This window comes from Polypterus senegalus, chromosome 13 (assembly GCF_016835505.1).
Source record: "Polypterus senegalus isolate Bchr_013 chromosome 13, ASM1683550v1, whole genome shotgun sequence".
In the NCBI taxonomy this organism is placed as follows: domain Eukaryota; kingdom Metazoa; phylum Chordata; class Cladistia; order Polypteriformes; family Polypteridae; genus Polypterus; species Polypterus senegalus.
Genome location: NC_053166.1, coordinates 100,039,532 through 100,065,279, shown reverse-complemented (window position 1 = coordinate 100,065,279; position 25,748 = coordinate 100,039,532). Strand labels below are relative to the sequence as shown.

At 40.4% G+C, this 25,748-nt stretch overlaps 1 protein-coding gene across 1 annotated transcript in view; it reads left to right on the top strand.

Moving 5' to 3' along the window:
* The window catches only part of LOC120542512 (caM kinase-like vesicle-associated protein), an 807,007-nt gene that overhangs the window by 556,081 nt on the left and 225,178 nt on the right, over positions 1 to 25,748 (top strand). The window lies entirely within an intron of this gene.

Sequence of the window (25,748 nt, the reverse complement as noted above, 5' to 3'; positions counted from 1 at the left end):
TATTCCATATTTATACTCTCGAACCTATTAAATTAGTAATGAAAGGAATGGCTGCACTTATTAGGGCTCCGAGAAACCCTCCTTTCTGATTTAAAAGGGCTTTTTTCTTTTTAACAGTCAGTTTTTTATCGCCAAGTTTTTTAACGGAGCAACGATGCTTCTTCAGCAGCTTGAACTGTCTGGAAGTCATGGCCTTTTAAAGTATTAAGAGATGTTCTGGCCAGAGCGTAAATTAAATCGTCCAGAGCCTCACTCAACAGCGTTTTTCTTACAGCGACAGGAGACCCTATGCAGGGTCTTAAGCAGAGGGAGATTTCTTTTTATTCTACACGACATACCGGCTCTTTCTCAGATACTTGGAAAATTGCATGTCTTTATCTTTTCACGACGTATGCCACAGGCCAGTTGGGAGAAAACAATCCGGTCCATAAACGAAATTCGTCAGGCGTATGAGCTTTCAGATCCACCAACAGATATCCGTAAGGGGCCCATGTAGCGTCCTCAAAGGCCTCCAATAAAAATGTAACCCTCCCAGGGTACATTTGACACACTAAATTGGTGATTTGCAGCTTATCTTGAGGGTTTTTAAAGAGCATGATGTAATTGGCATTCAGATTTATCGTTCTACTTTTCTTGCCTTGAAAAAATAAAGTAAATGATGGACAAATTCCTGTGATGAGTAAATTTTGTGAAGTCCCTCTCTATCTCTTCACTATGGCTCGTCTGTTCCATCAAATAGTCAACGATCACCAAGTTAACTCAGTCAGGCGGCAGTAGTTCATCGTCACATAAGGAGGGAGGTAACCCCTCCAAAAATCTAGTTTTAGGAAACTGGGTTAACAGTTCGTTGTACAGAGGCTGCCAACAGCTATAAAACCAGACTATATTGTCAGGGTGGCGAGAAAGCACATAGTCCGCGTGCTCCAAAAGCTTTTTCACATAATGCGATTTGCCCAAACAGGAGGGTCCCGAGACTGTTTTTGAGAACGGATGCTGAAGTCTAACATCAAAGCCCTCTTTAGTATCCATAGGGGAGAGATGTGAAATCAGGCAATAGAACCGTTTTGTTGTACACCGCTCTGAATCTTTTTCTGAGTAGACGATTTTGCAACATCAGAGTCTTTTTGTTCTAATTAATCTGATTGCCATGAACCGTTATTTCTTTCGTGAGATCGTGTTCTACAAAAATATGCACTAGATCTATTAACGAGTATAGGTTTACCGCTTGAACCGTTTCGTGATTGAGAGTAATGCCCTTTACCTTCATGCAGACCTTGCCTTTGAACGTTTTGTTCAAGCATACAGGTACGCACATTTTCGGACCCCCAGAAACAAATTCTTCTATGAAGTCGTCAGGATCTAGTTCGTTGGTGAGTTCACCTAAATAGTCAGGCAAGGCTGTGAAGATACAGAATCTTTGGCCCTAAACAATCCAACAAGTCGTACCATTCTAGGCGGGCATAGGCCGTTGTGAAAGTGGCGATCACCACATTGACAGGCCCGGGTAGAATGTATCTGTCATCCGCATACCTCCACTGCACTTGAGCAATTTCGTCGCTGACAAAGCCAAAATAGGAGACCCGATACACGTCTGAGAACAGGTAATTGAAGAATTCTTGGGTGTGTTTAACAAACGTCGTGGTCAATTGATTAGGCTTCTCACCAAATTTTCCCCAAAGAGAATTCAGAAATAGCTTGGAAATTTGTCTCTTAGTGGGGTTGGAGGCTATTTTTTCATGCTCCAATAATATTCCTTCTTTTTCGAAATAGTCATCAACATAGCGCTGGCAGGACGCTTCGTCACGGGCCCACGATGGCCAACCAGAGGCCTTCTGTTTGCCTTTCAGATACATTTTGATGTAATCAGAAAATAAATCTGCGGTACTCTGTTCGTAATGCCATATCTCATGAATTTTTAAAACTCTGTACCCATTATCTAAGGCCTTTATTATTTCAACTGCACCAGGTTCCTCGTTAAAGACCTTTCCCGATCATTGTGACGGCAAAGGCCTGTGGATGTCTGGGTTTCTGCACACATACAGCACAGAGCGAACATCAATTTACTGCAAATTCTTAAAGGGAGGACCGGAAAATAAAAATTGCGAGGGGCTAGTATGGTGATTTTAACAAGCCCGAAGGATTTATTAAGATTGCCAAACACCTCAAAAACAAAGGTCGGATGGCCAGTTGGGTAGGTTTTTGTTTTGTTGACGTAAGGGTACAGACTTGTAAAATTGTAATAATGCATTTGCTCATTGCCTTGAACCTTATGATATAATTTGATAGCATTGGTGCACCCTTTATACAGGGCATCATGGGGATTGATAGGTTCAGGAAACTCAAAGTGCTTTAAGAAATCCTGAAGCTCATAGTCCTATTTTAAAATAAAAAATAAAATCTGTAGGGGTTCCAGACCACGAGACCGCCCAGTCCCCTCTGGGCAATCTACCTAACATAAGTCAAACAGTCCTCTTTGTATTTAGGGTTTTCATGGAAGGACCTGATGATGATGGTCACGTAGACTTCTGGCTTTCAGTCCATCAATGTTGGTGCATCATGATGCTTTGAGTAGGTGGTGGTGGCCTGCGCCACCACCACAAAGAAACCGGAAAAAGAAACAGAAGAGAGAGTTGGGGTCAGTACGGATTTTAGAGCCACTATGAATAGTTATTGTGATGAATTGAACATACAGAGTATCAGTATTAAGTTAAAGTGAAGTTATAGAAAGGCCATGTTAAAGTAATGTGTTTTCAGCAGTGTTTTAGTGCTCTACAGTATTTGCCTGGCGAATTCCTATTGGCAGGCTATTCCAGATTTTAGGTGCATAACAGCAGAAGGCCACCTCACCACTTCTTTTAAGTTTAGCTTTTGGAATTATAAGGAGACACTCATTTGAAGATCTAAGGTTACGATTTGGAATATAATGTGTCAGGCATTCCGATATATAAGATGGAGCGCGATTATTTAAGGCTTTATAAACCATAAGCAGTATTTTAAAGTCAATCCTGAATGACACAGGCAACCAGTGTAGTGACATCAAAACTGGAGAAATGTGTTTGGATTTTCTTTTCTCAGTTAGGATTCTAGCAGCTGCATTCTGCACTCGTTGCACTTGATTTATGTCTTTTTTGGGGAGTCCTGAGAGGAGTGCCTTACAGTAATCTAGTCTACTGAAAACAAAAGCGTGAATTAATTTCTCAGCATCTTTCAATGATATAAGAGGTCTAACTTTTGCTATGTTTCTTAAGTGAAAAAATGAATATGCGATTTAAAATTCAGATTACAGTTTTTTACTTCCGTCTTAACTTTTAATCCTAGTGCATCAAGTTTATTTCTGATAACCTCATTGAATCCATTATTGCCAATTACTAAGATTTCAGTTTTCTCTTTATTTAGTTTGAGAAAATTACTATTCATCTATTCAGAAATACCAGTAAGACATTGTGTTAGTGTATCGAAAGAGTCGGAGTCATCAGGTGCTATCGATAAGTACAGCTGTGTGTCATCAGCATAGCTGTGGTAACTCACGTTGTAAGCTGAGATAATCTGACCTAACGGAAGCATGTAGATTGAGAAGAGCAGCGGACCCAGGATAGAGCCTTGTGGAACACCATATCGGATATCATGTGTCTTGTCATGTAGGATTCAAACCAATTTAAGACACTGCCAGAGAGGCCCACCCATTGACTAAGGCGATTTCTAAGAATATTGTGATCAATGGTGTCAAATGCAGCACTCAGATCTAAGAGGATGAGAACAGATAAATGGCCTCTGTCTGCATTTACCCGCAAGTCATTTACTACTTTAACGAGTGCAGTTTCTGTGCTGTGATTTGTTCTGAAACCTGACTGAAATTTATCAAGAATAGCATGTTTATTGAGGAGGTCATTTAATTGCAAAATGACTGCCTTCTCTAGAATTTTACTTAAGAAGGGCAGGTTGGAGATGGGTCTAAAATTTTCAAAGGCAGAGGGGTCAAGATTATTTTTCTTGAGCAGGGGTTTAACTACAGCAGTCTTAAGACAGTCTGGAAAGATTAACTTAAATTAACTATGTCCAGAATATTGTCAATTAGCACATCTGATATTTCTTTGAAAAACCTGGTTGGTATTGGATCAAGGACGCAGGTGGAGGGTTTCAGTTGAGAGATTATACTATGTAATTCAGGTAAATCTATCCTGGTAAAAGCATTTCATTTGTTTATAATAACAATATACTTTCACAATCAGATTAAATTTTTCACGCAATTTCTTCAGTTTGTCGTCAAACGTTCTAAACAAATCGGCATAAGGCGTCCCCGTGAAAGGATGTTTAGCTTGTGCATCGTAGCACTTTGGACACCCGTGATAAAAGCAGCCAGCGAACTCAAAGGCCGTCGGGACACCCTGAACTTCGGCGTAACCATCTAGTTAAAAGAAATCCATCTTTACTTCACCATGATTCAGGGCATGCCGAATGTTAGTTTTTTCCTTCTCGGAAAGAAACATCAGTCATTGAATAGAAATATTAGAATAAGCTTTGTGAGTGCTTTTGTAATGATCACTCTGAATTATTCTGATTGCATTATCAGGCATGCAATTTTGTCTGTACATGGACAGGCAGAGAGAAGCTTGGGTCATACACTGAAAAGGATCAATATTACCAATCCTGAGCACTTCCTCTCTAAATTTCATGCACGCTGTTCTCAAAATAACCACGTTGTTTCAACAATAGTATGCCATTTCTTGTCTAAAGTTGAAGGTACCATTTTTAATCGAGTCGTACCAAAACAAAAACTCCTCTTTTTCCTTGCTCATCATGTATTGAAAGCCGTAATACTGTATTTAGGCTTGGGGTGCGGTCCGATGTAATTTTTATTTTCAGCGGTGTTAAAGAAATGGGGTAAGTACCCTTTTTGAGCCTAGAATCCCAGGGCTTTGGGCATACTGCTCAATTTCATAGGTAAGAAGTTCAACAAATCAATAAATCTCAAGTTATAATCTTCTTCTATAAAGCACATTAGTTTACAACCCTGAGAGGTAAAAAATAGAGTTTGTCCGCTCTCAACGAGATATTTCATGAGGAAATAGCCGTCATAGACCTTAGAATTGTGAGCTATGAGCGTGTAATCTTGGTATTTCGGGCGTCGATATCTGTGGAAGAATTTTGCCACACAGTCCTCACCGGACTGACTCCACGATTGACCCTTCCAATGTATGCAGTGGATGTAATCTGGGATGTGGGTTCCGTCATCTTGACGGCACAAAATCGTAGAACACTTACTTTTTGTGGATCAGTCATAGCGGTAAGCTTTGAATAAAACACTGATGATTTTCATCCGACTCTTTCACGACCGCTCTACAAACGCGACAGTGTCTGGGTCGACACTTGTGAGGTTTTGACTCTACATTCACAATGTATCTCTGGTTGCAGAGAGCGCAGACTTTATGGGTATCGCAGATGCTTTCAGACCAACACGTCTTTTCATTAAATTTACGCATTTTGACGAGTTCGAAGCAAAACTTTGAACGAGTAAAACGATTGCAATCAGAACATCGAAAAGCCTTTCCGTTAACCCATCAACAGTCTGTAGATAAACAAATGTCACAGTGTTGTTCGCAGCGATGTTGTGACGGGCTAGAATAACCCGTGTAGCAGAAATCGCAGATGTACAGTAGTTAAATCCCAGAAAGCCTTTTAGAGTCAAAATACCATAATAATGCTCATGGTGCAAAAACAGGAAAGCCGTCTTTGGTTTTCTGTCCTGGGACGCTTCAAATTTTAATAGAGCGTTAGTGTTCAGTGCCCGGTACCAGACGATTATTTAGCCTCTCAAATTTTTCAACATCTGAAGACGTTACTTTCTGATCCATCGATAACCCGACCCTGACATGCAGTTGATGGGCCTCTTGTTCATAAAATTTCTGGTTGTTTCTGAACCTGTCATTTAATACAGCCAGCAAACCCCTGGCAAAACAACACTGATCATCCGAGGTTGAAGGATATCCATAGGTGCTTGTTTCTTTTAAACGATTATATCACTGAAAAGGGTGCAGGCTTTATGCTTAGGAGGCCCGCCACCAGATGAGACTGGAATCAGCTAAAATAGTGGCATGACTCTGAAGAAGTAATTCAATTTGATTAAAAAAGTCCTCAACAGAAAGCGTGCACGCGGGGGTTAGGAAAAATCAATGGGGTTGAAGGATTCGGGACATAATTCTAGGTGCACTAGATCCTTAGGATTCAAAATGTTCGTAAAACTATCTAGTATTTGCTGAAGGGTCTCGTGTATATGATTAAAAACTTTGGCGAATGAATCAAATGTGTAGGCCTCTGAAAAATTGAAACAGTGTCTAATCTCGATATTGTTAAAGTTTGGACGCTCTGTTATAGACAAATTATTTAATCTAGTGGTAGAGGGTTGCGGGGAGCTTACTGACGGCTCTGGAGATGAAGGATTCTCCGTATGCGAGATAGATGGCTGTGGAGAGTTGGCTTCGAGACTCAAGTTTACCCCGTACAAATTAGTCACTCCTGATCCTGTCTGATGATGTAGACTTGAATTATCCGACTTTGTTAAGGCTTCAACAGGTGAGTGTTGAAGACAGAACTTACTGACCCCTGAGGTAGAACGGTGTATTACAGGGTCGGTCAATGTAGTCGAGTCATTGACCAGTAAGTGCTGAAGTGGGGATCTACTTGTCCCTGAGGTACCTGATGTACATGAGGCCCCTGATATCCCTGAGGTAGAAGGTTGTGGGGATTTTACATTCATGTCTAGGGCATTAGGCTGTTGTGAAGGGCCTGAAGACGTTCTGGCCTCAGAAGACGTATTCTTCAAAAGCTCCAGCAGAGTGTTAACTACGGCTATTTCATCAGAATTTAGAACTTGGAGCAAATTATTAATGAGGTCAAAATTGTCGATTGGGTGTATCACTGGGGATGGTGATTGAAAAATTGGAGGAGATCGTGGAGGGGTGGGGATTTTATGGGGCTTTAAACAATATTCGTGGTTATCAGATATCTCTTTTAATAGTCTCAGGTTTTCACTGGACAGTCTTTTCCTACCTTTACGCCCTCCAGGATATTCATACTCACTGTCTGTATTACTGCTGTTGCTGTCATTGTTGCTGTTCCTGCCGCTGCTGCCGTTTGCAGGCATGACCTAAATTTTTTTTTTTTATTATTTATTAATTTTATTACAATCAATACATAGCAATCAAGTTTTTACAAAAAAAGAATTATGTTAAAAACAGATCGATCCCCACCCTTGAGAGAGAGAGCAAGCCAAACGGTGTAAAATTTAAGGCTTTAAAAATACCTAAATCAACAAATTCTCTGTGCTTTATAAATCATTTCAAAATATTACTGATTAGATCCTGCCATGTTTTGAAAAAGTCTGCACAGATCCTCTAACTGAGTATTTGATTTTTTCCAATTTTAAATAGTATAACACATCAGTTTCCCACTGACTTAAAAGAGGAGAGTTTGGGTTCTTCCAGTTTATCAGAATAAGTCTGCGTGCCAACAGTGTAGTGAATGCAATCACAATTTGTTTGTCTTTCTCCACTTTAAGACCCTCTGGAAGAACCCCAAACACAGCTGTTAATGGGTTAGGAGGGATTGTGAGTCCAAGACTGTCTGAGAGGTAATTAAAAATTTTTGTCCAGAATAATGTTAATTTGGTGCAGGCCCAGAACATGTGACCTAGTGAGGCTGGGGCTTGGTTGCAACGTTCGCAGGTTGGATCATGCCCTGGAAACATTTTGGAGAGTTTTAGTCGAGACAGATGTGCTCGATATATAATTTTGAGTTGTATAATTGTATGCTTTGCATATGGAGCTTGAGTGAATTCTCTGCATTGCTACTTTCCACTCCTTTTCTGATATATTAATTGAGAGGTCATTTTCCCAGTGTCCTCTTGGATCTTTGAAAGGAAGGGATTGTAAAAGGATTTTATATATTGTAGAGATGGAGTCTAACTCCTTGAAATTGAGCAATAATTTTTCCAGCGTGGATGAGGGTGCAAGATGAGGAAAATCTGGAAGGTTCTGTTTAACAAAGTTCCTGATTTGAAGATAGTGAAAGAAATTTGTAGCTGGAATGTTAAATTTGGAATGTAATTGTTCATAGGATGCAAAGACGTTGTCTATATAAAGATCTCTAAGCAAGTTAATTCCAAATTTTTTCCAGATATTAAAACTGCATATGTTTGTGAGGGTTGAAAGAGGTGGTTCTTTGCAGGGTGCCACAGAAAGAAGCTTCTCCGTCTTAAAATGCTTTCTACATTGGTTCCAGATTCTAAGTGAGTGGAGCACAATTGGGTTATTAGTGTATTGCCGATAACGTGTGTTTATTGGAGCACAGAGCAAGGAATACAAAGAAGTACTGCAGGATTTTACTTCTATTGCGGTCCATGCCTGTTTATGTTCTTCTATTTGTGTCCAGGTTCTTATCGACTGTATATTTGCCACCCAGTAATAAAACTGGAAGTTAGGTAGAGCCATGCCTTTTGTCTTTGTAGGGTCGCTCTTTTGATACGTGGATGCTTAGAATTCCAAATGAATGAGGTTATTGTTGAATCTAATTGCTTAAAGAACGATTTATTAATGTATATTGGTATGTTTTGAAATAAAAAGGAGCTTAGGAAGAATATTCATCTTAACAGTGTTAATTCTTCCAGCTAGTGTGAGATGAAGGGTTGACCATCTATGCAAGTCTTGTTTAATTTTTTCCATGCAGACGACGAAATTTTGTTGATAAAGAGCTTTATGTTTACTTGTGATGTTTACCCCGAGGTATTTAAACTGTTCTGCAATGATAAAAGGAAGGGTGTCTAATCTAATATTATATGCTTGAGAATTCACCGGAAAGAGTACACTTTTATTCAGATTAATTCTGAGACCAGAGAGCTTTTGAAATTCTGTGAGTGCTGCTAAGACTGCAGGCACAGAATTTTCTGGGTCCGATATATACAGTACCATGTCATCTGCATATAATGAGATTTTCTGTTCCAGTCCTTCTCTGCTAATCCCCTTTATCTGATCAGTATTTCGACAATGTATTGCCAGTGGTTCAATGGCAATTGCAAACAGCAGTGGTGACAAAGGGCATCCTTGTCTTGTGCCACGCTCTAGTTTAAAGTAGTCTGAGCAAATGTTATTGATGCAAACTGAAGCTTCTGGGTTAGTATACAGTAATTTAATCCATGCACAAATGTTCGGGCCAAACCCAAACTTCTCCAAAATAGTAAAAAGGTATTTCCATTCAATCATGTCGAATGCTTTTTCTGCATCCAATGATAATAATATTTCTGGGGTGTTTGATTTAGTTGGTGAGTATATTACATTAAACAGGCGTCAAGATTTGAAGATAAGTGTCGGCCCCTAATAAATCCAGTTTGGTCTTGTGATATTACTGAGGGGAGCACTTTCTCCATCCTTCTAGCTATGATTTTAGAGAGTATTTTAACGTCGTTATTCAGAAGTGAAATTGGTCTGTATGATGCACATTGTAATAAGTCCTTATTTTGTTTTGGGAAAGACAGTGATTAGTGCTTGGCGAAAGGTTTGTGGAAGAGATTGGTTATCTCTGGCTTCTGTAAATGTTGCTAATAGGAGGGAGCTAGCTGAGCGGAGAATTTCTTGTAAAACTCTGCAGGGTAGCCATCAGGGCCTGCTGCTTTTCCACCTTGGAGTGACTTTATAGCATCCAGTAATTCTGATAATGACAGAGGTTTATCGAGTTCCTCCACACTAAAAGCGTCAATTTGTGGTATCTGTAATTTATCCAGAAATGCATTAGATTGTATATTGTCTTCTTTAAACTCAGTAGTATATAGGGATTTATAGTAGTCTCTAAAAGTGTACATTATATTTTTGTGTTCGATGATTTTATCTCCGTTCGTGTTAGTAATTACCGAGATTGCGTTGCGTACATCTTGCTTGTGGATTTTGTTGCTAAAAGCTTATTAGCTTTCTCCATGTTCATAATAATGATGTCTGGATTTGTAAATTAGTTGTTCGGTTTCTTTAGTTGTCAAGAGGTTTAATTCTGAATGTAGAGCCTGCCTCCTCTTATGTAGAGTCTCGCTTGGTAGTCTGGCATGTTCTTCATCTATTTTAGTAATTTCGCTTTTATCTCTGCTACTTTCTTCGCTTCGGATTTATTTCTGTGGGAAAGATATGAGATAATCTGTCCTCTTAAGAAGGCCTTAAGAGTTTCCCAGAGTATTCCTGCAGAGATCTCAGGGGATGTATTTGTCTCTAGAAAGAATTCAATTTGTTTGGATATAAATTCAGTACAATTCTCGTCAGCTAATAGAAGCGGATTGAGCGCCATCTGCGGGTGAGTGTATGGGGCTTAGTAATTTCAGCTCCAAGATCATCGGAGCATGGTCTGAAATAACAATAGCATCGTATTTACAAGATTTAATCTTAGGCAAGAAGTTATTATCTATAAAGAAGTAATCAATCCTTGAGTAGCAATGATGTACTGGTGAGTAGAAAGAATATGTTCTTGAATTTGGGTTTAAAAACCTCCAGGGATCTGATAAGTTGTGATCAGTTATAAACTTTGTAATTATCTTTGCGGTGTTAGTTGCTGTTCCCCCTGTGGAGGAAGTCTTATCTAAAAGTGGATTTAGAACACAATTAAAGTCCCCCAGCCATTATAAGTTTATGAGTGTTCAGATTGGGAATGGATGCAAATAAATTTTGTATAAATTCCTTATCATCAACATTAGGTGCATAAACATTTATCAAAATCATTTTACAGTTAGATAAGTCTCCCATGACCATCACATATCTCCCTTCAGGATCCAATACTACATCTGATGCTACAAATGGTACTGTTCTATGTATGAGAATTCCCACCCTCTAGTTTTCTTTGTAAAACTAGAATGGAACATTTGGCCAGTCCAGTCTTTTGCAGCCGGAACTGATCCTTACTTAGTAAGTGGGTTTCCTGTAAAAATACTATTTTAGCATTTAGACCTGTTAGGTGAGAAAGTACTTTCTTTCTCTTTAATTCGTGATTCAGGCCTTTAACATTCCAGCTTACGAAGTTAACTGTCCCATCATGGAGACACTGATTCTGAGTTTTTGATGTTATTTTATAGTCTTAACTGGAAGTGAAATAGTTTAGGTCTTAATTTCCTATTCCCCAAGAGTTGTTGCCATGCAGCTTATTATTACGTTGATAGTTATAATTATAAAGATTGAGATGATAGATTAGATATAGATCAAGCCTGCTCTCTTTCTCTTCCCCTTAACCCCCACCCTCCCTTTTGCCTCCCCAGGTGAGGCTAAAACCCACTTCATGCAGTCCCAGTCCTCTGACATACCCAGAGACAGAGCACGTCCAAAGCACATCAAGCCCCATGCAGTGGCTTTAAGGTTAAAAGATAGAGATATCTGTTACCAATATAGTCTTTAAAAGAGGAAAAAGAAAAAAAAAAAAGAATTTTGCACTTAATATATATATATATACAGTAATCCCTCCTCGATCGCGGGGGTTGCGTTCCAGACTCCCCCCCCGCGATAGGTGAAAATCCGCGAAGTAGAAACCATATGTTTGTATGGTTATTTTTATATATTTTAAGCCCTTATAAACTCTCCCACACTCTTAACATTATTAGAGCCCTCTAGACATGAAATAACACCCTTTAGTCAAACGTTTAAACTGTGCTCCATTACAAGACAGAGATGACAGTTCTTTCTCACAATTAAAAGAAAGCAAATATATCTTATCTTTAAAGGGCGCCGTCAGGAGCAGAAAATGTCAGAGGGCGCAAAGAAAAAGCAAACAATCAAAAATCAATACATGCTTTTAAGTATACAGAAGCACCGCGATAAAGCGGCATTTTGTAGAAGAGCGTCCTTGTCCTCTGTGCAAACAGCCCCTCTGCTCTCACCCCCTCCGTCAGGCAGAGAGAGTGAGAAAGATAGAGAGAAGCAAACAAAGCACGCTGAAGCATATCTTATAGCATTGAGGAGTTTTAGTTAATATGTAATACATGCTCTGATTGGGTAGCTTTTAAGCCAACCGCCAATAGCATCCCTTGTATGAAATCAACTGGGCAATCAAACTGAGGAAGCATGTAACCTAAATTAAAAGACCCATTGTCCATGAAAGCGCGAACCAGCGAAAAATCCATGATATATATTTGGATATGTTTACATTTAAAATCCGCGATAGAGTGAAACCGCGAAAGTCAAAGCGCGATATAGCAAGGGATTACTGTATATATATATAATCTTCAGCAATTTTAGTGCATTAAGATGATATCCCCAGATAATAAACCCAGGTGATGGTGTTAAAGATGTGTCCAAAATAAGTATAACAAGTCTTAATGCAGTAATAGCAATAACAGTAAACCAAGGGTATGATATTGAACAGTCTCATTTAGGGTACGCATGAAATAATTAGAAAAGAAAAAGAGAAAAAAATAAAAGAGGAGGAAAACATAATTAAGCACAATAAAACATAAACATTTAGCGCCCTAGTAATACTAAGTAATAATAAGTAATAAGTAAGTAATAATAAGAATATGAGAATATATGCTGACAAAAAACCCGTATTTTAAAACAAATAGATCAGACAGTAGATTATTAATCCTAGCATTATCATTTACCGCCATGACTCACAATTATGTATCAGAATAGTCGGGATCAGCTTTCTTAATTCATTTTCTGCTTCCTCCTTGCTAGCGAAGACATAGAAATGACCCTGCCATTCCACTTTCAGTTTTGCCGGATACAGGAGGCCGTATTTGACACTGGCTTGCCGTAGCCGCTGTTTAATATTATAGAAGGCTGCGCGTTTAATAGCTGTTGCTGGAGAGAAGTCAGGGAAGACACGAATGTGGCTATTTTCATATATAATATCTTTCTTTTTTCTGAGGAGTGCCATCACCTCTAACTTAAATGATAATCGTTCAAAACGAACTATAAAAGATCTTGGTCAGGGTCTGAACGGTGTTTGATCCGCGACGCGTAAGCGCTGCTATCTCAGATTCTGCTTTAAAGTCGCCCGCCAATTATTTTAGAAAAAAGTTCAGTTGCGAATTTCACAGGGTTTGAACTTTCTCGATTCTCCGGCAGGCCTTCAATTCTGACATTATACCTTCTACTCCCATCTTCTAAAGCAGCCAGTCTGTCTCCAAGTTTTTCTCCGAGTTTTTTACATTCCGAACTGACATTTACTGCTCTTTCCTCGGCACTGGCAGCTGAATGTTCGGCCATTTCGATCCGATTCGTGAATGTCTCATTAAGATGCTCCAATTGATCAGCAAGCGTGCTCAGTTTAACCGAGTTTTTCTCAATGCGCTCTTCAATTTTACCCAGCACCTGTCGAAGTTCAAGTTGTACCTCTTGACGCAGCCTTTCATTAGCCTGTTGGAATTCCTGTCGCAGCCTTTCATTTGCCTGTTGGATTTCCTGTCGCAGCCATTCATTGGCCTGTTTCATCTCCTGTTTCAGTCTCTCATGTGCCTTTGCCGTTGCTTTCTCATTAGCCTTCTCGCTTTTCTTTATATCTTGCGTGAGCTCAGCGAGCAACACTTTCAGTTCAGATAGCTCTATTGTGCCTTCTTGTACCGTAGATGAAGCAGCAGACTCTGCTGAAGCCGGTGTCCCCGCTGCTCCAGTCAGCGTAATTGCGTAACTGAAGCCGCGGACCTCCCGGCCTTTTCCAGTTTCAGGTAATCCTCTCCAATTGGCGAGCTATCCACATCTGCACTCACGATCGCACCTTCGCTCCCCTTTTCGCTCTCAGCCGGCGACGATGTAGCGGACCGTGGTCCCGAGGAGTCTGTACTTTCGCCCATCTGATCCAGGTCCGTCTCTGAGAGGCCGTATCTCGAGCTAGGGCTTGCTGATCGTAGCTTGGATGTAGCTTTAGTCTTGATTCTTCGGACCCCCTTCTTGTTGGCCATGTTTATATGTGTTTACATATACTGTAGCGGTCCCTCTCGGGTTGAATAAATACAGGATATCTCAGAATAATAAGCAAATAATATGAAAAATAGCACCACTGCTAGCGGAGCTCCACTTCAGACGTCCATCTCTCGCATCGGACGAGACCAAGTCCATGACCTAAATTTAATCAAAGGTTACAGTTATGATCACAAAAAATAATAATTTGCAGTCAATCTTATTTTTAATGAAAAAAAGTAATATAAAACCTATCCTTTAATTTCTGATTAGAGCATTGTAAAAAGCATACAGATTTATCAAATGTAAACACATTTTGGGTATGGAATTGTACAGTACACAGGAGCCTCTAATTCTACAAATTGTCACAGCCACAGTAATCTGCGAATGTTTTCAGTCAGCTGCACCAGTCTTTCTCGATGTCTCTCTTCGTTGTCAGACCAAAGGGAATATCGGGGTGAATAACGATATCTACGCCGAGATCCACTGTCAGAGTGAGGCGTTGACAGCAAAAGGGACATCCGAGGGGATGACTGCTCGCTACAATTAGAAGGCGTCGGCGATTGCGGAGGAGATGGCAGGAGATTCGAACAAAAACTGCACTCAAATGGCGAAGGAGAATGCTGAACGCTGCTCTCAGAGGGGGGCGGGATTTGTGGAGTTTGCCAGTTATGGTACAGTGATAGATTTTCTGAACCGTCCAACACTTGCGTTAAAGCACCCCGGGAACTGAGACCTGGAAATAAAGTATGAACTACTCAGTTAAAGACATCTTTTTACAAAATCTGGAGCTCTGTATGCCCCCTACGTTTCTTTGATAAACTGAGCTGTAAAAATAACATTTACAGCCATTGGACAAATCAGGGGAAGTCTGAGAAGCTGATCTGTGTTGTAAAGGGTTATCATCTACAAAACAAAATGCATTCACACTTTAAAACAACGTTCCCCCTTGTGCCTAATCACACTCAAGCGCACGCCCCCCAAAGCTCACACATGCATGCCCGGATTTCATGCGATTAATTAAACCATGCACGTCTTAAAAAGGGCCTTACCGTTTTCCGAGTCTATTTGAATATAGATCTCTAAGGAAAAATAAAAAAATATAAGGATTAAGCCCTCCATTTTTAAGACATGCTCGTTTAACGCTTATAATAATCATGAATAGGCCTTACCGTTATCCTGGTTGTCCATCTGTGCAGAATACGCTGTATGAAGAATAATTATATTTCATTTAGTTCTAGTCATTAAAATTAGAAATCATTCTTCTAGTAAGGTTATGAAGACGCAACATTTTCGTAGAAATTAGCAGTCATCTTGTCTTTCTGAGTGGCGAGCAGGGATCTGAGAACGAAGACCATCTGCAGGTTTATTTTATAGGTAAAAAAACAGGAATTTTTTTTTGAAGTTTGAACGGTAATTTATAATAACAAATGTGTGCTATTCATTTAAAATGGACAAGTAATGGAATTTATCTGATTAAAGGTAAGATTTTAATATCGAGAATTTTTTAAAGTGCAAATTTGCTCTTTTTAAGCAGATGTATTTTGTCTGATTTCAGACAGACTTTTAATCTCATATCAGATCTTCTGGGGTTTGTATATATGTAAACATTTTTGGTGTCAGCTGCCGGTTGCTCTGACCTCCTTGTGTTTGAAATAGCAATATGATATTTTAAAATGGCTTTTTCTATCCCCAGATGTCCGATCTGTTTAAGGCAGTCTATCCATCCATCCATTTTCCAACCCATTGAATCCTAACTACAGGGTTACAGAGGTCTGCTGGAGCCAATCCCAGCCAACACAGGGCACAAGGCAGGATTCAATCCCAGGCAGGGCGCCAACTCACCGCAGGACACACACCCACACACCAAGCACACACTAGGGACAATTTAGAATCGCCAATCCACCTAACCTGCATGCCGTTGGACTGTGGGAGGAAATCAGAGCACCCGGAGGAAACCCACACAGACACAGGGAGAACATGCAAACTCCAAGCAGGGAGGACTCGGGAAGCGAACCCAGGTCTCCTTACTGCGAGACAGCAGCGCTACCACTGCGCCACCGTGCCTTAAGGCAGTCTAACTTTTAAAAATTAAATGATTGCTTCCACTATATGTTTATTTAGGGCCAGCTGAAGATACATGTATTTAAAATGTGGGGTGAGTTTGAATAGAAAACGGCTTGTTTTAGATCGATTTTTATACAAATTATAATTATAATAATTAATATAATTACAAATTATACAGCCGAGGGTAGATATTTTTTAGACGTCTCAAACATGATTTTAAAGGGAACTGCTGCATATTATTTAACTGTGTGTGTGATTTTTAAAATCCCTTAACTTTAAAAGTTATACACATAACTTATTCTCCTGGACTGCAGGGCTGCGAGCGAGCGAGAAAGCTCCACGCAGCAGCAGGGGTGCGGGCGCGCGCAGGCAGCTGTTTGCAAGCGAGCTCGCAGGATCCTCCCCCCTGCGGGGGATGGGTGCTCAAAATGGACTGTGAGCACGCTTCATGCAGCAGCAGGAGCGGGCGCACGCAGCCCGTGTCAACGAGAGAGAAAGAGAGCCGGCACACTGAGATATGCTTGCGGGCGCTAGCAGAGCCTGTCAGCTTTGAGAGCCACATGCACTCTGCTGTGTAGAGAGTTTTGGCACATTGCTTTCTTCGGGAAACCTACTTCACCGCTGGGGCTGTAAAGTGCCTTTCTGTGAGATGGAAGATTCAGTTGTTGGACACTTAGATCTTTCTACATGAAGATTTTCAGTGAGATGGAAAAAGTCTTTTGACTTAGATAGAAAGTGGTTTACAAATGATAAAGCAAAGGTTAGATAGATATTTTAATCTCGTGTTAATATTAAAATCATAGATAGAGCCCAAGAAGATGAGCTGCTGGATTATACAGCACTTTCAGAAGGGCTTTCAGAAGGAAGAAAACGTCCTCCGGAGAAGGGTCTGGGAAGTGGCAGGGCCAGCCAACAAATAGGTGCTGCCTGACTGGGTGCTGAGGCAGGAACCTTCATGCACAGGCATGTCTGGAAATGTAGCTGCCGGATCCTCAACGTGTCTAGGCTTGTCCTCGGGAGAGGGGGACTGGGAAGTGGGGGGCCTAGGCAGACCCTGGGCATGTCTGGGCTTGTCCTCAGCAGAGGGGGGCTGGGAAGTGGGGGGGGCTGAGGCAGACCCTGGGCATGTCTGGGCTTGTCCTAGGGAGAGGGGGGCTGGGAAGTGGTTGTGGTGGTGGTTGGTTCAACGAGGGGGCAGATATCCATCAAACGGCTCTTGACACTTACCTCGGCCAAGCAGGTGGGAGGGGTGGGGTTGGGGTTAAGGAGGAGGCAGACATCCGTCAAAATGCTCTTGACACTTACCTCAAGTCTGGGCGGGGACAGGGTGTCATTCACAAATCCAGCGCCTGGGGCGGGATTGCATTTACATCCGCCAATCACGTGGAGGGGGTGGGGCCAGTATGCAAATTCACCCATGAGAGGAAAGGGGCAAGGCTTAATGTCATTAATCATTTGATAGACAGTTTGACATATAAGCCCTGGCTTATACTACTACTGTATTTGCCAGAGCATTTACTGAAATATCAATAGAGCATATAGTGCTAATAAAGACTGTGTAGTTATGAAAAATATTACAGTAACGAAGAAGCAGATACATTAATTAAAAAGCAATAAATTAATAAACAATGAAAAAAGCTAATATAGATACTGTAAAAACAAAATTATTAGCACTAGCTATGATTCATTGGCACTGGTGTTCTCATGTTTCAGCCAGGAAACATTGCATATCTTATGCTTATTTCTCTTCCCTGCATCCTTTTTCTTGTAAACTATTATATTTCAGGTATTTATGCATTTTATTTTAATGTTGTAGCAAAAGCACTGAGTGTCAGAATAGATCATTTTGCCCATAGATGGTCATTGTAACATTGTTTGCAACTTTACAAGCCTGCAGTTTTTATAGGTGAGTTGGTGATGGAACTCCAACTCACGGTATGGGTGACTCATGCATGGCTGATATAACGTCTAAGCACTGTTACAAAATTGTTATGACTGGTGTTATTTTTGATTTTATTGTGCATGTTATTTATGAGACTTATGACATGAGACTTATTTTTGTTTTATTTTATGTACGCAAACATTAAGGTTTAGAAGTTGATATGATAAACAATATGATAAAAATGGTTACTACCATTCTAGAAGATTATTCTAGAATATTTACGACTGTTTGGAGCCTTTTTGAATGCCATTTTGAATTCTGTTCCACTGTCATTTTGTGGAGTTTTATTACAGTGTTGCTGGGCAACTGACACAAAAGTATTTTCTCTTAAGAAAAGAAGAGTGTATGTTTATGTAGTTAAAAAAGGAGGTCTAACTAAATCTACATAATTTTTACTACAATTTTAGGTTTTTAATTTTTTGGCTTGACAATAGTATTTAACTGAATTAATGGCTATGAATCTTTGCTCGTTTTTCTGGCTCACATCTCTTCTTGTGGTCTTTTATTAAAAAAAAATTATCTTTCATCTGCGTGGTGTCAGAACAAATATTGCTCTGTTTATTTATTCCTAAGGTATAACATGTCCTCTCAAATTCCTTGTTAGGGACAGCCTTAATATAACAAATGAAGGAGTACCCTCAGCCAGTATGTCATAAGGCTGGTAGGGTATTACTTCAGTGGTTCACTACCATTCATAGTTAGATACAGTATAATGATGATCTCAGTTGTTCTCCATAGTTAACTGCAGTAAAAACAAGAAGTGATGTAATTTTGTCATTTAAATTAATTTGGCTATGTGGAAAGATAATGCAGACACAGGTTCAATTGTTGGGTCAATTTCCGTGCACAACCTTATATTTTATAACATAAAATCAACATAAAGATACAAAAACAAATGCATTCAGCTATTGCTGTAACTTTCTGGGGCTTCCTTCTTAATGTGTAGTGTGCAGTTTCTTCTCCTGTGGTGATCTGGGTTCAAGTTACCACTTCTTCTGCAAGGTCAGCATATATAGACAGCCCAGAAGGGGCAGGGCTGGAAGTTGGGTCAGGCTTTGTCAGGTTTGGGTCCCTATGGACTATGGGAATAAGGAAGAGACAGTTAGAAACAATGCCCCCAGTCTCTATGGGACAAAAATACTCACCATGACAAATCCTTGAAGGTGTTCCCGCTGTGTATATGTGTGTGATACTGCATACCCCTTTGCGCATCTGTAGAGAGATGGGCAGGTCTAGGTATGAGGTCTTGGATCTAGGAGGGGATATTGTTGTTGGCATGGAGAGAACCCTTGTTGTTCAGTACCTTGTATTTGTAAGACTGAATGTAGCAATCCATTTTGGTGACGAATCATTGCAATGGGGCATGGTCTGTCACCAACATAAATTCACACTCAAGCAAGTACTACCGCAACTGGGTAATTATCCAATTCATAGCGAGGGCTCCATGCTCAACTGCTACATGCCACTTCTCTTGATCCATCAGTTTCTGGCTGAAGTAGAGGACAGTGTGTTGAGCCCTGTTGATGAACTGATTTAGATACTCCCCCAGGTTGGAATCAAAGGCAGAGAAAAGTCAGGCAAGATTAGTACAGGGGCTTCTTTAGGTTGATAAATTCTGCTTCTGCCTTGGGAGTCCACACCACACTATTCAGGGCCTATTTGCAAGTCAAATCCATTAAAGGCATAGTCCCAGAAAACCTGTACCTGCCTTTTTATTTGCAGCAAGAGCCAGTCCAGAATGGCTGTAACCTTTCAGCACAGGGGGGTTGACCCTTGCCCCATCCTATCATGTAGGACAGGTATTTGGCCTCAGACAGACCACAGTAACATTTCTTTGGGTTAATTTTCATCCCAGCAGTGAGGATGGCTTGGAGCATGGTCATGACCAGTGACAGTATGAAATGCAGGGTGCTGGGGCACCACCCCCGCCTCCCCAAATTTTTTTAAAACTCTACTTAAATGAATTAGGTAATGTGAAATAATCATAAAAAAAATTGTTTATTTGCACAATGTGCCTGGAATCAGTACATGTCAACATCCACTAAAAATTGGTTCCGACTTGTTTAATTTCTGTGTGAATACTATATTTCCTTAGTTAAGGCCACTGGCCAAATGAGAGTGTACAGTATGCAAGTCCTTGTTCTTTTGACAAGCAAGTGACCTGAGGTGGCCCTTTAATTGGTTGTTTTCATATTTTTCGGGGGGGACAGCTCACTGGGCCCCATACAATCCCCACATTTACTGGAAGCAAATTAGTATTGTTTTAGTTTTTTTTTTAATCTAACGTGATTGGACAATTGTCAATAAGCTATTTTAAGTTCACGTCAATGGTTCACAGTTTACACCCGCCATTGTCATAACTACAGATGAGCAAGCACAACTTTAAAGAGATGGAAACTTCAAGTGGAACTTCAGAAATCAAAGAAAATTCAGTTATTTCTTTAATGAAATACTCACTTCATAAATAATTTGTTTGAACAAAAAACGAAGCTAAAGGAGCCTGGACCAACGTTACTTAAGAATTTAGCAGCAGGCAAGTGATCGAGGATGAGAATACATAGATTTCTTCCACTCTTTTTATGACAAATGGAATTGGTTAGCTGGATATGGTGTAAGTAATGCATTTTTTTGTTTTTCCCGTTTGCTGTTTCAAATTGTCAAAGTGTTTAGTACAATGATGGGGGCATGAGACCTAAAACATCTTTCTGGTAAATTCAAGCATCATGAAAGTAGCTGCAGTCGATTAGAGCAATGTTTTTCAACCTGCGTGCTCCGTAAGATCTACCCAGGTGTGCCATGGAAATAATAGGATCATGCACCTGGATCTAAACCTGAGTGGAACAACCTCCTTGGATAGTCTAGACCTTTCTGAGGAGGACAGGACTATTTGGAGGAGTTGGCATAAAAGCAGCTTGGTGATTGCCATGTTGCAGACAAAGCCCTTCAGGCACTTCAAACACATCACTAGGCTGCTACAGTCCATCTGCCCTGGGTATGTGATTGCAAAAGGGCCAATAATTTATAGTGGGAAGTAGGAATAAGCACCATAAGATGGTTGCCCTGGTGAAATTCCCAGAAGGCTATGCCCTGGTTATATATGTGGAGTGGACCTGCGCCTACTGTGCACCATTTCTATGGTTTATTTCTATTATGCATTTCTGCTTGTGCTCTTGGTGGAGCAGTGGGTAGCGCTGCTGCCTTGCAGTTAGGGGACACGAGTTCACTTTCCAGGTTCTCCCTGCATGGAGTTTGCATGTTCTTCCCGTGTCTGCGTGGGTTTCCTCCAGGTGCTCTGGTTTCCTCCCATATTCCAAAGACATGCAGATTAGGTGCATTGGCAATTCTAAATTGTCCCTAGTGTGTGCTGGGTGCGTGTGTGTGTGCCCTTGCGGTGGTCTGGCGCCCTGCCCGGGGTTTGTTTCCTGCCTTGCACCCTGTGTTGGCTGGGATTAGCTCCAGCAGACCCCTGTGACATTGTAGTTAGGATATAGTGGGTTGGATAATGGATGGATAATTGTGCCCTTTTCTCGCTCATATTTTCAGCTTTGACCCTCTTATTCTCTTGTCCACAAGTACTGCCTGGGTTTATAATAAATGGAGCCAGCACATCGCTTAGGTGATCTAGGTAATTGCCTAAGGGACCAGACATCCTGGGGGAAGCACACTGACCACATTCAAGGATTTTTTTTCTTATATCCCACTTGCTTGGGTTTCAGCAATAAGGTGTCACAGATGAGTGGAATAATCAAAGTGGTTATAAAAAGTTGAGAGGTTTTTGATTGGTTCACTGTTATAGAGTGACATTTTGTAGGGAGTTTATTTTTTTTTTGTTATGTGTTGACAGATTACCGCCAACTGTGATATCTGAATGACAACTAGTGCCTGTGATAATGCGGATTCGCTGCATGCTCCCATCTTCCTTCTGGGAGCCCTGAACCTGACACCGTCGGTAATGTCACTGATGAGCTAGGCAGTGAGGCACAGCATAGCAAGGGGATGGTACAAAAACTGCAAAGTGCTTTTATTAAAAACAGCAACAGCAAAACAGTGTTCAGATAAATAGTGCAGTGCTTCAAAGTAAATAAATAAATAATCCATTAAAATGAGTGAAATTGTAGAGGTTAAAATCCATTGGAAAAAAAAACGAGGTTAAAACAATGGCTAGAAACAGTCTCTTTAAAAACACAAAGCACGGTTCATTCTTTTACTGGTGACACCCCTGCTTCTCCCATCCAGGCTATGCACCTGACCTACATGCAGCTGACCTTCTTCTGATTGACTGGTCTGGTGGCCTCCCAATCCCTGGCTTCGTTTAGCCCCTGCCAGGCTTGGCTTCCCCAAACGGCCAGGGCGCTCACGCTGGGGATTCTACTCCAAATCTCTGACTCCCGCTGCCCTTGCTGAAGTGAGCCAACCTGCTCCTGGTCACTGCTGCTCTCAAGGAGCAATCAGCAGGAGCAACCACTACCGTCGGCCCTTGGGTGTCAGCCAAACACCCCACCACCACACAGCTACCTGCATACAGTGCGAGCTTGCGCTTGCTCACTCTCCTTCTCTCCTGCACCAGCTTTCCTCTACCTGCTTCCAGCCACCTTCCTCTCCTGCAACCTCCACCCATTTTTTCTTTCTTACTTTTTTTTTTTCTCCCCTGCTAGCCACCTCGCACTTCTATTTATCACGGGGACGTGGATCAGCTGTGGCAATCAGCCGCTCCCGGGAACAATTACGGATGAGGACGACTCCTCACCTGTGCACTTAAGTGAGAACCGCCCGCATCACAAATTCCCCTGGAACCGTTCGGCCACACACAAACCATGCCCCCTCGCTAAGCCACGAGTGCGATGATTATTTATTTTAAAAAGTGGCCTTTGGACATGAGCTGTGGACCTGCTACACAACAGTGCCACCTGCTTACCTTTCAGAGACAAGACGCTACAATTAAGTAAAGCACACACAAATAGGTCAGAGGGGATAGATTAACAATTTGTATCTGCAGTTGCTATCTATTAGGTTATTTTGTAAGGTAATCCACACAAAAGATTTATCTGCAATCTGAAATACAAAAGTAGAGTCTCATCTCAAATGAAAGAGAACCAAACTGCAGATTATTTAACTAAATAATGAATAGGAAATCTTAATAAGAAATGACTCCTTGTACGTGAGAAACAAACCAAGGATAGGAATGTTTATACTTTTTTCTCATTAAAAATAAATAAATAAAATGTCCATTCACCATTATGTTATATATGTGAAGTCTGTTGCATTTTCAAAAAGTGTGAACACTGTCCTGTTTCAGACAGCTAGAATAAGGTAAATGTTTTTAGAGGATTAGGGAGAATTTCACAGATCTTGTAATTAAAACAGAATCACAGTCCCTGTCTGAAGATGTTGGATCATATTGATTTTTAATATGCACGGTAGCCTAGTTTAGTAATCTGTTGAGTCATTACAGAAGAGTTTAGACAGCATACCAGATTGAACAAATATGTGCCGGATTAAGATTTTAATACTCAATATGAGGTCTAAAATTGAAAGTATGCTTCATGAGAAGGATTTAGGAGTCGTAGTGGAGTCATCACTATCAACTTCCAGGAAGTATTCTGAAAGCATTAAGGTTATATAGGTAATAGGTTAGGTTATATAGCATAATTTGTGGGGTACAAGTCTAAGGAGGTTATGCTGAAGCTTTACAATACATAGATGAGGAGTACTCTGTGCAGTTTTGGTCTCCAGGCTACAAAAAAGACATACAGTACATGCGTCAGAAAAAGTCCAGTGAACAGCAACAAGGCTGATACCAGGACTACAGGGGATGAGTTATGAAGAAAGATTAAAACAGATGAGCCTTTTTATTTTAAGCAAAAGGAAATTAGGAGTTGACATGATTGAAGTGTTAAAATTATAAAAGGAAAGAGTATAATTGATTGAGACTGTTACCTTAGAATGAGTTCAACAAGAACACTGGGGCACAGTTGGGAACTTGGTAAATTTAACACAAACATTAGGAGGTTTTTCTACACACAGACAACCACAGACACATGAAATAAGTCACCAAGTAGTATGGCAGAGAGTAGTACTTTAGGAAACTACAAAACTTTACCTGTATTATATGTCCCTGCTAACAATTTCTAAAGCAGTACTCAACATATTTAAGCAGGGCACTAATCATGTTCACTTTTTACTCCACTTTATGTTCCATCTCATTCAATTTAGACTCTGTATTATATTCTGTATTCTCTGTTATTCAGGTGCTTAATATGTTCCCTAAGCTATATCACTTGATATTTAATTTTGAAATCATATTCTATATGACCCTTCATAAAATGTATTATACACAGCAGATGATGACAATGATAGAGGAATTACTGTTATTGAAGGTAGCAATGAGGCCTGGAGGCATTGTGCAAAAATACATATGTACTTATGGCTTATTGGCTACATTTTGGCTACATAATACTTCATACAGTATTCCAGATGAGGCCTCACTAGTACATTATAAAGCTTGAGCATAACATGCTTGGACTTGTACTCCACACATTGTGCTATATAACCTAACATTCTGTTTGCCTTCTTAATGGCTTCTGAACACTGTCGAGAAGTTGGTAGCTTAGAGTCCACTATGACTCCTAAATCCTTCTCATAAGGTATACTCTCAATTTTCCGACCTCCCATTGTGTATTCAAACCTAACATTTTTACTTCCTATATGTAATACTTTACATTTACTGACATTAAATTTCACCTGCCACAAATCTGCCCAAGCCTGTATGCTTTCCAAGTCCTTCTGTAATGATTGTGTAGCGACCCGGCAGCGAGCGCTGGCGGCGTGATGCATTGTGGGTAATTTATGTAAAGTTTACTGTTGTGTTAAATTAGCAAGGTAATCGAATTATTGTTCCTGTTGTAATTGTTGTATGTGTTTGTGTTCAACTGGTGGGATGGGTTTGGGTTATTGCCGTCCGGGGTTACTAAATTGTAAATAGCTACCATCATTGAGAAAGGTGGCTTCGTTAATGACCCTGGCAATGGCTATGCAATGAGATTGAGCTTTGTTTACTGGCTATCTGTTTAATAAAGAGATACAACAGGACAGAGCTGTGTTATTGCTAAGATTTCATCTAAGCAATGATTGCCAAGACACTCGGAGTCGTGCGGTGTATGGGACACGAGTGCTCACTGGCTTTATGAGCTAGGTACAGCTGCGTGCATGGCGCTGGCATTCAGCTGGCCGACCTGCTTGGGGGAAGTGCACGGCTGAGCACGGCTCTGGAAACTTTAAGACTCAACCATGGGTCGCTACAATATAATAGATTCCAAATTATCGATAGATAATATCTTGGTATCATCTGCAAACTTAACCAGCTTTTTACTTATATTCCAATGTAAATCATTTATATATACTAGGGATAAGATCTAATCAGCAACATTTTAGAATAAGCCTCCTTTTCGGGGAAAAGGATACTCTTCTTTTCTTGCTGCTTTTAAAGAGTAGCTTTGCTTGTTGGCTCTTATCTCTTTCCCTTGGATCAGGGTGGAATTTTGCTTTATTAAGTTTGACTTGTTTGTATGGAATGTTATCTGCTTCTAACTAAAATCAATACTTTTTTTAAATGTCCATGTGACTGCATCATCAACAGAGGAAGAAAATATGCACAATAAAAGCAATAAACAGTGAAAAGTCTCTTGCCAGATTTATGTTCAACATCAAGTAGCTCCACATGCTATAACAGTGGTATGGTTCAAAATGCAAAAGAGCGTATCTTTTCCTGTTCCTTTTGCCATTTTATCTGCAATTTCTGTGTGCACTATTGTCTAAAACCTATCTAA